General features: G+C 35.7%; 1 protein-coding gene across 9 annotated transcripts in view; it reads left to right on the top strand.

Moving 5' to 3' along the window:
* Window positions 1–13,221, top strand: part of CSGALNACT1 (chondroitin sulfate N-acetylgalactosaminyltransferase 1) — a 405,491-nt gene that overhangs the window by 169,045 nt on the left and 223,225 nt on the right. The gene's annotated exons all lie outside the window — the stretch shown is intronic.

The following is a 13,221-nucleotide window of genomic DNA, read 5'->3' as shown; positions in this document are numbered from 1 at the left end:
AGAATGGCATTCTGTCCACTTACATACCCTACTTCAAAGACTGTCAAGTTCACCCTCTTCTCTCAGTTTACAAATAAAGAAACTGCAATCTATAAAGATTAAATGAGGCCATAGATAGTAAGTGTTTAGTTGACATCTGAATCCAGGTCTCCTGGCCCAAGAGTCAGTATTCTTTTCATTTTACTATAGTGGTTGTTAATCAAAAGTCATGACTCCACCAGATACGGGTAGTGATTTGATTTGTTACAAGAGAAAGGCACATGCATATGAGAACTCCATATACCAAGGAGCCTACCTTATAGACCATGCCTTGGATATTTATGTGGTTCAATACAAAGGCTTTAAAGTACTATGTAAATATAATCTCTTGTTTAGTAATGCACCACAATTCAGGGTACATTAGCATTTCATAAATATTCATATTTATTAATTATTATTATGGCACTAATAGAGAGCAAACTATTATAGATACTTGATGGGAAGTGTGTAGCCAGCATAAGTATAGATATATGCATATACACAGAAGTCTGTGTTATAATTGAATGAATGTGTTATTTGGGGTAGCTAGGTGCCAGAGTTCAAATCCAGCCTCAGATGCTTACTAGCTGTGTGATCCTGAACAAGTCACTTAACCCTGTATACCTCAGTTTCCTCATTTGCAAAATAAGCTGGAGAAGGAAATGGCAAACCACTCCAGTATTTTTGCCGAGAAAATCCCATGAGGGGTCATGAAGGGTCAGACATGTCTGAAATGAATGAATATCAAAATGTGCTATTTAACAAAAATGGATGTCATCCTTCTCTATGGCAAGATGTTAGTAAGTGTGGAATGTGGAGGGTATTAAAATCATCTTTTCATTGCATTTACTATATATATATAAAGACAGTCTTTATAGTTTAGGGTCTCACATTTTAAGTGGATTTTAGAAAAGGGAGCATGATGCAAGGATGAAAAAATGCGCAAGGCATTAGTACTAGGTGCTGGGGAAGGTATGTAAAGAAATAAGACCTAGTTCCTGCCCTCAAGGAGAGTGCTATCTAGCAGGGGAGATAAGACACACATACAAATGATTCTAAGTAGAATGTGGGTTTTTCATGAGTGTACACATATAACCCATATTGAATTGCTTACTGTCTTGGGTGGATGGGAGGAAAGGGATAGAATTTGAAACTCAAAACTTAAAAAAAATGTTAAAGTTGTTTTTACATGTAATTGGGGGAAATATTTTTTAAAAAAGATAGTAGAATTTGATTACTGTATAGGAGTGGTGTAAAGTGCTATAAGAATTTGGAGGAAGTGTAGGTCATTTTTAGCTTGGGTTGGGAGATCAGAGAAGGCTTCATGTAGCAGATGGCATTTGAGGATGGCTTTGAAAGATTCAGGTACAAGAAAGGAGGATAGATGTCTAGAATTTAACAATGTTATTAAATATTGGAATAAGTAAGTTAGGTAGTCAATAAATGTTCTAGAGATTTCCTTAATATGATATATATCATAATATTATTATATGATACAATATAGTATTTTATTACACATAATGCTATACATATTACATAATAATATTACACATAATATTGCTTGTAAGTAAATACTGATTTAGACAGTCTTTGAGGTCCATTGTATCTCTTAATTTCCATGAAGTTTGAATGATCTTGGACACCAAATGTCATAAAATGGTAACACAATACTTTGTAATTTATTTTCTCTTGGTTTAGTGGAAAGTTAAGCCAGGTGGGTCCTTCTTTACACTATGGATTTTTAAAAAATCCTTCTCATATAAAAAAGGGGATCTAGAATCCTTTTACTTTGTCGTGATTGTTTAATCATTTCAATTGTGTACAAGTCTTCATGACCCATTTGGGGTTTTCTCAGCAAAGACACTAGAGTGATTTGCTATTTCCTTCTCCAGCTCATTATGCAGATGAGGAAACTGAGGCAAACAGGCTTAAGTGACTTGTCTATGTACTTAGGGAGTTTTAACTTTGGTCATTCTAGGATTTCTGTGACTACTCCTGAATCACAAGGAATTTGTTTCTCTGTGGGTTGAGATTATCTGAGGGAGTAGTCAGGGACTTAATATTGTTATGCCATGTACCTGGTAGTTCAGTAGTCCTCGGCCCAATTTTAAATGATTGCTTTTGATTAATATATAATTTGGTTGATAAAATAACTTTTTCTTTCTTCCTTTTGTGTCATTGGTTTAGCTTTTTACATTTTCTTTGTCTTCTTTATTCATAACTGGAAACTGATCAAAATGACTTGTACATAAATACTTCAGTTTGCAATATATACCTTAGGTTGTTTCTGGGAGTGCCTATCATCCTTCATCTTTTTAAGCATTATTTTTTCTCTTTTACACAAAATATTGGAGAGGGCTCAGCTCTCATTGTATGTTAAATTATTAATGTCCTAGGTAATGTCCCAGTAAGGCAATCTCACAGTTGCACAGCATTTTTCCTGCTGTCCATCCATCTGCCTGTGGCCACATCTGTTGTGAATAGAAATTTCAGTTTGTATTGAAAAGTTTCTGATCTTACTTTTGGAAGGGAGAGAACTGATTGATTTATTTGAAGATCTTTCAGATTGTTGAAAATTTTCAAGAGGATTAAAAAAAAATCTAGTCCCCCATCTCCCCAAATCATGAGCTTAACTCTTCTTTAAAGGTCAGTTTTATCTTGAAATTACATTGGGAAGAAAAATATGGAGTCAATGCAGTGGAATGGATTTATTTCAGGAGTAAAGGGAAAGATGAAAGCAGAGTACAGTGAAAATGATTTAGGTCCTGTTCAAAGATCATAGATAAAATCTTAGGACATAAAATTGGAGAGATGTACACATCTATCAACAAGCTACCTTTTTTCATTTGTTAAGGATTTAGAAAAAAAAATTAAAGATAGGAAGATACAAATACAATAGCTGCTTTGTATTTGTGACATATTGAGATTTGATGGATCCCTCCTTCACTGGATTTGGATTCAGAAGGCTTGAGTTCAAAATCTAATGCTCCCATTGGCTATGCTATCTATCTCTGTGACATTTATCTCTGGGCCTTAGTTGGGCTAGGACTAGATGTTCTGAGTTCCCTTCCAGCTCTAAACCCTGTATTTGACCTTAAACATAAACAATATCAGATGTGGTAGAGAGGGGTAGGCAGCTAGGAGTCACAGTGGATAGAGTGCCATGCCTGGAGTCAGAAATACTCATCTTCTTGAGTTCAAATCTGGCTTTAGACACTTCCTAGCTATGGTACCCTAGGCAAGTCACTTCATCTATAAAATGAGCTGGAGAAGGAAATGGCAAATCATCCCAGTATCTGTAATGCGAATGTAAATTTTAAAGATCTTCCCTGCCCCTAGGCTAAGGTGCACCTGGAGCCTGGGGTGGGAGGCTTGTTTTTCAGTAGATACTTCTTGATTGGCCAGTGAGTCAATAAGGTTGTTACATTCTCTGAGCCAGGAGAAGGCTATATAAGCCCTGATGTGTAGCTTTGTTTTGGGGGCTCACTTTGAGAAGTGTTCTGTGATTTGATCTGTATTCTGAAAAGCCTTTGTCCAGAGGCCCCCCCCGCCTCCCCCCTTTGAAAAACCCAGATGTTGACTGGGTATGGAGGTAATGGTTGGACAGTTTGGAAATCTGTCTACTTGATCTGTTTCTGTCTTGATAATTCTGCCTGTATATTCTGAAGTTCGGGGTGCTGACCTTTTCCCCTGAACAAGGTAAACGATATATGTCTGACTGATTAAAGTAAGCTTGTTAACCCATTTTGAGTTGCTTTCCTTTAACAAAGCAGATCCAAGAACCTGTGGTGGCGGCAAACCCTGAGGACCCTTGGGGTGCTTGCTGCTACAGTATCTTGACAAGAAAACCCCAAATGGGGTAAAAAAGAGTCAGACATGACTGAAACAATTGAAAAACGTAAATAAGCATAAAGTATTTATATTTTACAAATATAATAAATGTAATATAAATAAATATATGATATAAGTAAATATAAATAATAAATAAATATAATATAAACATAAATAAAAGGAACATAAAATAAACATTAGGTGCTGTTATTTATCCTCACCTTACAGATGAAGAAACTGAAGTAGACAGGTGCCTTTTCTAGGGCTCACACAGCTAGTAAGTTTCTGAGACTGAATTTGAACTCAGGTCTTACTGATTTCACATCCCCTGTTCCATTCGCTGCTCTACCTCACTACTATTCTGACATGGAATGTCTTTCCTCTTGCTTTTCACATTTCTCAGTCCTTCTCATCCTTGCCCAGCTTAATTTAAGCCTCTCCATGTCCAGTAAGCATTCATCTGTTTCCAATTTTAGTGGGAAGAGAATGAAGAGGAGGACACCTTTGACCTCCTAATCCCCAAATCCAAAGACTTTCCTTCTCCATTCTCTTTTTTCCTTTTGGACTCTCTGACACCTCATGGTCCTGGTTTTTCTCTTACCTTGTCGATTACTACTTCTCTCTTTCCTCAGTTCTCTCTGCTTCCTCCTCTTCATTCTCTTCCCTTTCCTTTCTCTTCTTACCCTCCCTCCTTTATTTGGTCCTTTTCTCTTCTCTCTCACTAAATGTGCTCTCCTAGTAATCTTTTTTCATACTCTGGGTGTTACCAATCACTCTTAGATCTTAGTTTCTTTTTTTAAACTTTACCTGCAGACCAGGTGTTTCAAATATTTCAAACTACATGGCTACAACCAAGTGTTACTGTCTACCTGTTCATAGCCTGCCCTCATTACAGGCAAAGTTTCTGGCATTAAGCAGAGTGCTGGCCTCACACACAAATGCAAATCTTTAAAATGACAGTAAATTGCATTGTGAAACTAAGAATAAATAAAGAAATATAAAAAAAATATAAATGTGTATGTAGAGCCTATGTCAAATTACATGCGGTGTTGGGGTTGGGGGAGAGGAGAGATGGGGAGAAAATTTGGAACTCAAAATCTTATGGAGTGAACATTGAAAATGAAAAAGAAATAAACAAACAAACAAATAAATAGATAGATAGTGAAGATGGGGCCAATATATCTGGGAATGGTTGTGAATTCTGAAAGCATGAGTTGTGACTTATCTTCAAAATACTTTTATTCATTTTGTAATTGTTCTGTGCATATACATATATATGCATACTGTCTCTTGTTAGAATGTAAGTGCCATGAGGGCCGGCACTATTTCATCTGTCTCTGTATCCCCAGAGCTCAGTTCAGTGTCTGGTACATAGTAAGTACTTAATAACTGCTTGATGATCAGTTGATGTCTTAGGACAAATGCATCGTAGAAAAATATGAGTTATAAAATGACTTCTCTTATTCTGGAATTTTATGACTCCCAGAACATTATTTTTTTCTTATTAAGGAATGTAATGGGAGACTCAGACTGTGGGTGACAAGAGAAGGAATTGTAATTCAGTAAGAGAAATGAAGCAGTATAAAATGATGAGAAGAGCCCTAGATTTAGAATCAAAAGCCTGGGGGTCAAATTCTATCTTGGCTACTTCCTAGCTTTGTGACCTTGGACCAGTTACCTCTGGACTAGAGGATCTCTAAGGTCTTTCCTGCCACTAAACCTCTAATCCTGTGATGCTGAAGTGAAATGAAACAAGAATAAACCAAAAATATTAAGATTGTGGAAAGTCACATTCAGGGGGATTTAGGTGGAAGCATTTAAGTTTACCATTTACCCTGACCTCCTATAGCAAGTGCCAAGAAGAAGAACAAAGGGATGAATCAGTCTCAAAGACCCACCATAGAATTGATAACATGTGACCCCAAACACAAATATTTGTAGCAGCAATGCAAAAATAAAACCTTTAAATAGCATGTGCCTCCCTTTAGATGTGAATTACAGCAGAAAGTCAATGGGAACAAATGCCATATTTGGGAACTGGTTTCAGGCTGACAGATACTGAATTTCATTTTTGTTCATATGGTTTTCCATTTGTCCACTGCTCCTTAATCTGCCCCATTGTGACTCAGGCCAGTGACCATCCCTCAGTGGGTTTTATTGCATTGCTGATAACCACAGATTGTTTTAAGTTACTTAATTTTTGGTTTAGTGGTTAGACTATATGGCTGCAAACCCTGGGACTGCTATTGTACTCCTCTTTTGGGCAAAGGAAGGTGGGAAACTCTTTGTAGGGATTTGAGATTTGCATCTTTTCCTCTTTATGCTGTTGCAGTTTCTCAGAAACCTGACAAAGGCACATGAGCCCTTTGTGGTCCCTGAACAAGTCATAGAAGAATCTGAAATCTTAAGCAAACATCAATTCATTAGAAGGGAAAAAAAAAGAATGTATTACCATTTTTTTTAAAGAAAGGAAAAATGTGTATTATATAAAAATTTTAAAATATTATTAATGGGTTTTTCTCAAAAAATCTTGAGAAATTCAGAATTAAAATGGAGAATATAACTAGATAAGCAATGAGCTGTAGAAGAGAGAGTCTTGAAATTAAATCAGGAGAAACCTAGCTGTGTGAGCATGGGTGAGTTCCTTAATCTATGTGTCAGTTTCTTCATCTGTGAAATGGGGACCTGTAATATTTATGTTATAGAGCTGTCGGGGGATCAAATGAAATAACATATGTAAACTGTTTTGGAAACATATGTTAATGCTAATAACTATGGATATTATTATGGACTCATTTTCTTTTCCCTTATACAATATGAAATATTTCCCTTAACTGATTACTTTAGATTGTAGAACATTCTGTCTAGTCTTGTTTTTTCCTGGATCTGTTGGATCTCTTCCCATCCCTCTACTTTATGAAGAATGGTTTTAAAAGGTTTTTTTCTAGTTACCAGACATTCTCTTTCTGTACTCACATCCTTGAATTTGTTTTTCCTGTCTATTGTATTTTTATTTCCATGAGGTAGGAACCTGGTTCTCTGTTGTGACCCTGACCTTTCTCCTCTCCTGTTATCGCTTTTTTTTTTTTTAATAGTTCTGGGTTACAACTGAAATGGAAACTTTTTTATGTGATATGACAAAACTACCTAACACATTTTAAAATAGTCTCCCTGGCTTTGTCTTTGGTCCTTTTTACTGATCTCCAGGAACCAGATGAGAAATTCTCCTATGTGGGCCTCAAGTTTGGGACTGTAGACCGGCTCCCCATTCATTTAAAATACCCCACTGCCCTTAGTATGGATTGCTATGTGCTTAAGTGTTAAGGGCAGAAAATTGCATTACTCTAGAATGAGGAAATCTTAGGGCACCAACTAGAGGTTCCAAAACTCAAGTGGACCACATCAATTTGGGAGTTCCCTCCAGTCGTGCAGATTGCAGCCCATCTACACATGCCCATTTGGTGAGAATCATCCATCTTGCCTCAAAGATTTGTTGCAGGAGGAACTCTCTGCTTGCTTGGAGGCCTTCCTTGCTTTCTTCTGACATCACCAGGATATCATAACATTGCCAGAACTCTGGTAAAATGTTTGCTTCATGGAAAGCTTGGGGGTTAGTAAAAGTACTTTGTAGTTTCCTGAAAGCAGTCCAGAATACTCTCCTCATTTTTGTCAATTCCAGACCTAGCCCATTATTCATCTGTCCCAGATATATAGGTATTTTTCTCTCCCTCTATCTTTGTCTCTATCTCTACCTCTATATATCTATTTTTCTCTATTTCTATTTCTATAGTGTTAGATAAGCTCTATAAAGTGGTCAAGGCTATGCCGAAATCTTAACAACAGACATTCATCATCAACTTAGTGGTCTTAGTGGTCCAAATTGGGGGTTCCGGGGGGGTAGTGGTGACCAGCCTTCTTCAGCCCACAGTGCTTCCTACATTAGAAGATACATAATAAACATGTAACTTTACCTTGAAAAAGACCTGAAATTTGCTTGCAGAAGTGGGTGTTGGAAGGTTTGCAACTTATGAGTTTTTATAAAATGGTGTAGCTTTCTATATTCTTGTTGTTTCTGGACAAAACTGTGTAATAAGCAAACACAAAATTCCTGTTATGCTCTAATTATTCCCTAATATGTCACCCATATTGGAACAAATTCACATTTTCAAAATAAATCAGTTACAGAAGAACTGGCTATATTTTCGCTGTTACATTTTCTGAAGAATCTTAAATAGTTGATATATAGATGACAGCCATCTCATTGCAAAAAAGCCTTTAAGGCAGTTTTTTATTCTATTGAGTGATACACTTTTTCAGAATCAACAACAAATGAGCACAATAGGATCTTTCATTATCTACATTTTTCAGTCAATTGTGAAATAGTAAAGATGTGGCCCATTGTTCAATTACATTTGCAAAAGCCACTGTTTCCAACTGATACTCAGTTTGAGCATGGACGGATCCACTATTTATGAATGGTCCTTAAAGATCTTGCAATGGTAGGAGAGAAGGCTTATAGGTAGATAATTGTTTATGTTTTCTTGGTCACCTTTTATTGGTAATCAGTAAGTTGTGATTTATCTATGTCTTTACTGTCTTACCTACCTTTAGATGCCTTTTAAATAAGTCTTTCAGAATCCTCACAATTGTGTCTCTAGCCTCTGCGATGGATTCTATTTAGATATATTTGATTCAATCCAGTTGTTTTTCCTGTCTTTGTTCTCTTTGGTGTCATTTCTATTTCTACTGTAAGCACTTCAGACACTGTGATGCTATATGGTCCAAGTGTAATGATTCCACTATCCTTGATGGAGAAATTGTTTTTTCTAATAATTAAATTTTTTTTTTCCTATTTTTCTACTATTTTTCATCCTTTCCCCCTTTTCATTCTTGAATGCCTTTGGGATGACTTTGCTTAATTGTATAGCTTGTCAACCTTTCTTTAGGCTGGTTTTACCCTTTACTGCTTCTCTTCTGTTTATGGGACAAATCTTGTCAGATTTCATAGACTTTATATTTGAATCTAATGTTGTCTTTGTAGCCATTGCTCTCAAGGTGGCAAGTAAGTTAAATGTTTGTTGACCAAGGTACTTTTTGGTCTCCTTGTTGCAGTAGTTGATTTATGTTGTTTTAATTTCTGAGTAAAATGATTAAAGTTGTTGTTGACATTTTTTGTTCATTTACTATTTAAAATTTTTTAGCAGTTTGATATAGATTCAAATTTTATTTTTTATTTTGGGTAGAGTTAAATTTTCTTAACTGTGCATCATATCTTTTTTCTACTGCTATACTTCTTGATTGTTATAAATTCTAATATTAGTTACTCAAGAATAACTGGCATATTTATAATAAGGCTTTTCATATATGGTAAAATATAGTGAGTTTCATTTTTTGTGATATATTCTAGTCTTCACTATGTCTGAGTTCTACTAATTCTTTTTCTTTTGGAGGGGAGAAGGCAGGGCTATTGGGGTTAAATGACTTACCCAAATTCACACAGCTAGTAAGTGTCAAGTGTCTGAGGCTGGATTTGAACTCAGGTCCTCCTGATTCCAGGGCTGGTGCTCTATTCATTGAACCACCTAGCTACCCCCTAATTCTTTTTTTTTTTAAATAAAGTGTTCATAATATAGAGAGGCATGAGACTTCTATATAATCTTAAACACACACACACACACATATATGTCTTAAACCTCTCTCATTTTTTTCTCCTGAACCACATATTCCCATATAGTTCTCCTCTTCATCTTTTCTCATCTGATTTGATTTGGAGCGTTTGATCAAGTTCTTCATAGGATTTCTGCTCCACAACTGGTGTTAGTAGGTTATATTCATAGAAAATAATTCTCATCATTAGGGAGATTGCATCAACTTTAGTACTCACACTTGAATAGTTCCCTCTGTAGCCTGAGCCCTTCTGACTGGAAGACTGGATAGTAGAGAAAATAACTCTTCTCAAAGCCTTCATTTAAAGAGGGTACAGAAAAATTACAGCCCAACTATTTCCCACTGGCTTTACTCCTGAATTTGCCTCTACCATCATTATGCCCCCTGGCTAGATACCTCCTCTCCTTCCCCCACCCCTTGCTTCCCTTTGTGCGTTGTCTTCCCTCTTTAGATTGCAAGTTCCTTGAAGACAGAGATTGTTTTTTCTTTTTCTTATTTATATTACCAGTTCTTAGCATAGTGCCTGGCATATCATAGGTGTTTAATAAATGTTTATTGTGTGGTGTTCTTTTTGCAAATACCTACCATTCATACTGTAATACATTGTGACCAGCTGTCCCACAAAATATTATTTCTTGAAATTTTTGTCCATATGATCAAACCTACTCTGCTAAATCCTTTATTTGCATTTCCAAAGTAACTGTGAATTATCCTTCCATTAACTATGATTTCTTGCTTCTTTCTGTTTTTGTTTGTCGCAAGAAATTTTTTTTTAATTTAAAAAATTTTTAAAATTTAAATTTAAAAAATTTAAAATTTAAAATTTTAAAAAAATTTTGAGTTCCAAATTCTTTCCATCCTTCTAGCTCCTCCCCTATCCATTGAGAAGGCAAACAATGTGATACCTATTAAGATACCTATATGAACTCATGTAAAATATATTTTATATTAGCTATGTTGCAAAAAAACTCCAAAACCAAGAAAAATAAAGAAAATGAAAAGCAGTATGCTTCAATCTGCACTCAGTTCATCAGTTCTCTTTCTGGAAGTGGATGACGTTTTTCATCATGAGTTCTTTGGAATTGCTTTAGATTATTATATTGATCAGAGTAACTAAGTCTTTCATAGTTGATCATCATTATACTATTGCTGTTACTATGTGCAATGTTCTCCTGGTTCTTCTCACCTCACTTTATATCAGTTCATATAAGTCTTCCCAGGTTTTTCTGAAACCATCTTATACATCATTTCTTATAGCACAATAGTATTCCATCATAATATATACCACAACTTGTTCAACCATTCCCCAATTGATGGGCATCACCTCAATTTCCAATTCTTTGCACCACGAAAAGAGCTACTATAAAAATTTATGTACATATAGGTCCCTTTCCTTTAAGAATGTCATGATTGATATGATTCCTTCAGAAATATGCCCATATATTGGTTTTTAGCCAAGGTTCTCACATTTAGAGTATCAATAATCAAGTTGAAATTTGTTGCAGGTTTTAAAGCTATATAATTCTTAGGACTCCCTCTCCCCATTTCTTTCACTCTGCTGCCGTCCTAGAAGAAGCAGGTGACTAATAGAACTGTTTTTTGTTTTTATCTCTGTCAGGAATTGCCATTGTAAAAATTTGTTTCCTAATCATTTGGCCAACCTACTGATGATGTGCCTTTTGCTGATTTGTTAGACTGGGTCCTCAAAAAAAAGTTTCAGTTTGTTCCTAGGGCCATGATGGAAGTATCTCCAACATGGCAGAACCTTCCAGAGCTTAATGGCATAACCCTTGGATACCCAGGTTACTTCCTCACATCAATGAGGCACTGGAATAAAACTTTTGTGTGGGCCATACTGTATGAATAATTAAATTATACATGTAATATATAGCTAATTAGGTCAACTTACCTTATTACATCAATAATTAGTTTCAAGAAATTAGAAATTAGTTTCAACCTATCTCTACTCTAGACTGGCCTCTGACACTGAACCTTGCAGATACTCAATGTTTTCTTTGCTGATGTCCTGCTACAGTTTGTTCAGGTTCAGGTGAAAAGTCGTTGGTATTGCCAGGTTCCCACATTAGATGCTTGCTTCCCAGGAATGTATTCTATCATCTCTTTTGATAGCCTCTTTCCCTTAGATCCTCTTTGCCATGAGTTAGTTTCACCAAAGGTTTTTCTTGCTTTCTAGACTCATATTTCATGATTCCTTCTTTCCCTTGTTTTCTCCAACTCATTCTTAAAGTAATATTTTCTGGATCTTGTCGTCTTGGATTATCCTTTGCAGCACTCTTATCCAACATATATTATTTAAATAAAATGGGTTTATTTAATCTCAGATTCTCTCTGAAGAAGCAGTTTCTTTCCTTACCCATATTCCCCCAAATCCTCCTATTTCCTCCAAACCAGACACATACTATTCATATATGCTTCCTGGTTTTTTATCCTTTTGCTTCTCAGTCAATTCCAGGTACTTCATGAAATTAGCATTCTGAAAACCTACTTTTACATTAATATGCTTAACATAACTTTTAATATGTTGTAATGGTTCCTAATTTTTTCTCACTGCGATACTTAGTTGAACATAAAATTATAGACCTCAGAACTGGAAGAGACCTTAAGGATTGAGTCTAACTCCCTCATTCTTTTTTAAAAAGTATTTTATTTTCTCCCCAATTACACAAAAACCCTAATTTTTAACATTCTTTTTTTCATTTTAAGTTTGAGTTTCAAATTCTACCCCCTCCCTCTTTTTCATCCCACCTCCCTGAGATGGTAGGCAATATATAGGTTATACATGTGCAATGATGTAGAACATTTCCATATTAGTTATTTTGTGTAAGAGACTTGAACAAACCAACAAAAGAAAGGAAGAAAGGAAGGAAGAAAGGAAGGAAAGAAGGAAGGAAGAAGGAAATAGTGTGCTTCAGTCTCTATTCAGACCACTCCAATTCTTTCTCTGGAGGTGGATAACATTTTTCATCATGAGTCCTTTGGAATATTGATCAGAGTAACTAAGTCTTTTCATTACAATATTTCTCTTACTGTGTACAATATTCTCTTGCTTTTGATCACTTCACTTTGCATCAGCTCATGTAAGTCTTCCCAGGTTTTTCTGACATTATCTTGCTCATCATTTCTTGTGATTATTATTGTAATGATATTCTATTGCAATCATATGTTACAGCCTGTTCAGTTATTTCCCAGGTGATGGATATCCCCTCAATTTCCAATTCCTTACCACCACCAAAAAAGCTACTATAAATATTTTTGTATACATATAGGTCCTTTTCCTTTTTTTGGATATCTTTGGGATATAGACCAAGCAGTAGTATTGCTGGAACAAAGGGTACATACAATTTTATAACCCTTTGGGCATAGTTCCAAATTGCTCTCTAGAGTGGTTGGATCAGTTCACAATTTCATCAATAATGCATTAGTGTCCCAGTCTTTCCAAATACCCTCCAGCATTTGTCATTTTACTTTTTTTGTGATATTATCCCATCTGAAAGGAGGTGGTACCTCAGTAACTCCCTCAGTTTTAAATGAGCTTCCTGAGGCCAAAAGGGTTGTGAGGTATTCGAGATCATTTAAACTACCAAGAGGAAGAGGTGGGATTTAGATCTTAGCTTCCTGACTCCAAATTCAGTTATTTCCTATTATTCCACAAATGTAGCTTTGTACCCTAAAGATCTGGAAGGG

Source organism: Petaurus breviceps, unplaced genomic scaffold, assembly GCF_028583685.1.
Source record: "Petaurus breviceps papuanus isolate PSGF00001 unplaced genomic scaffold, PetGlider_PUasm1.0 90919, whole genome shotgun sequence".
NCBI classification, from domain to species: Eukaryota; Metazoa; Chordata; class Mammalia; order Diprotodontia; family Petauridae; genus Petaurus; species Petaurus breviceps.
The sequence above is the reverse complement of the archived record's forward strand: the minus strand, read 5'-3'. Positions and strand labels throughout refer to the sequence as shown.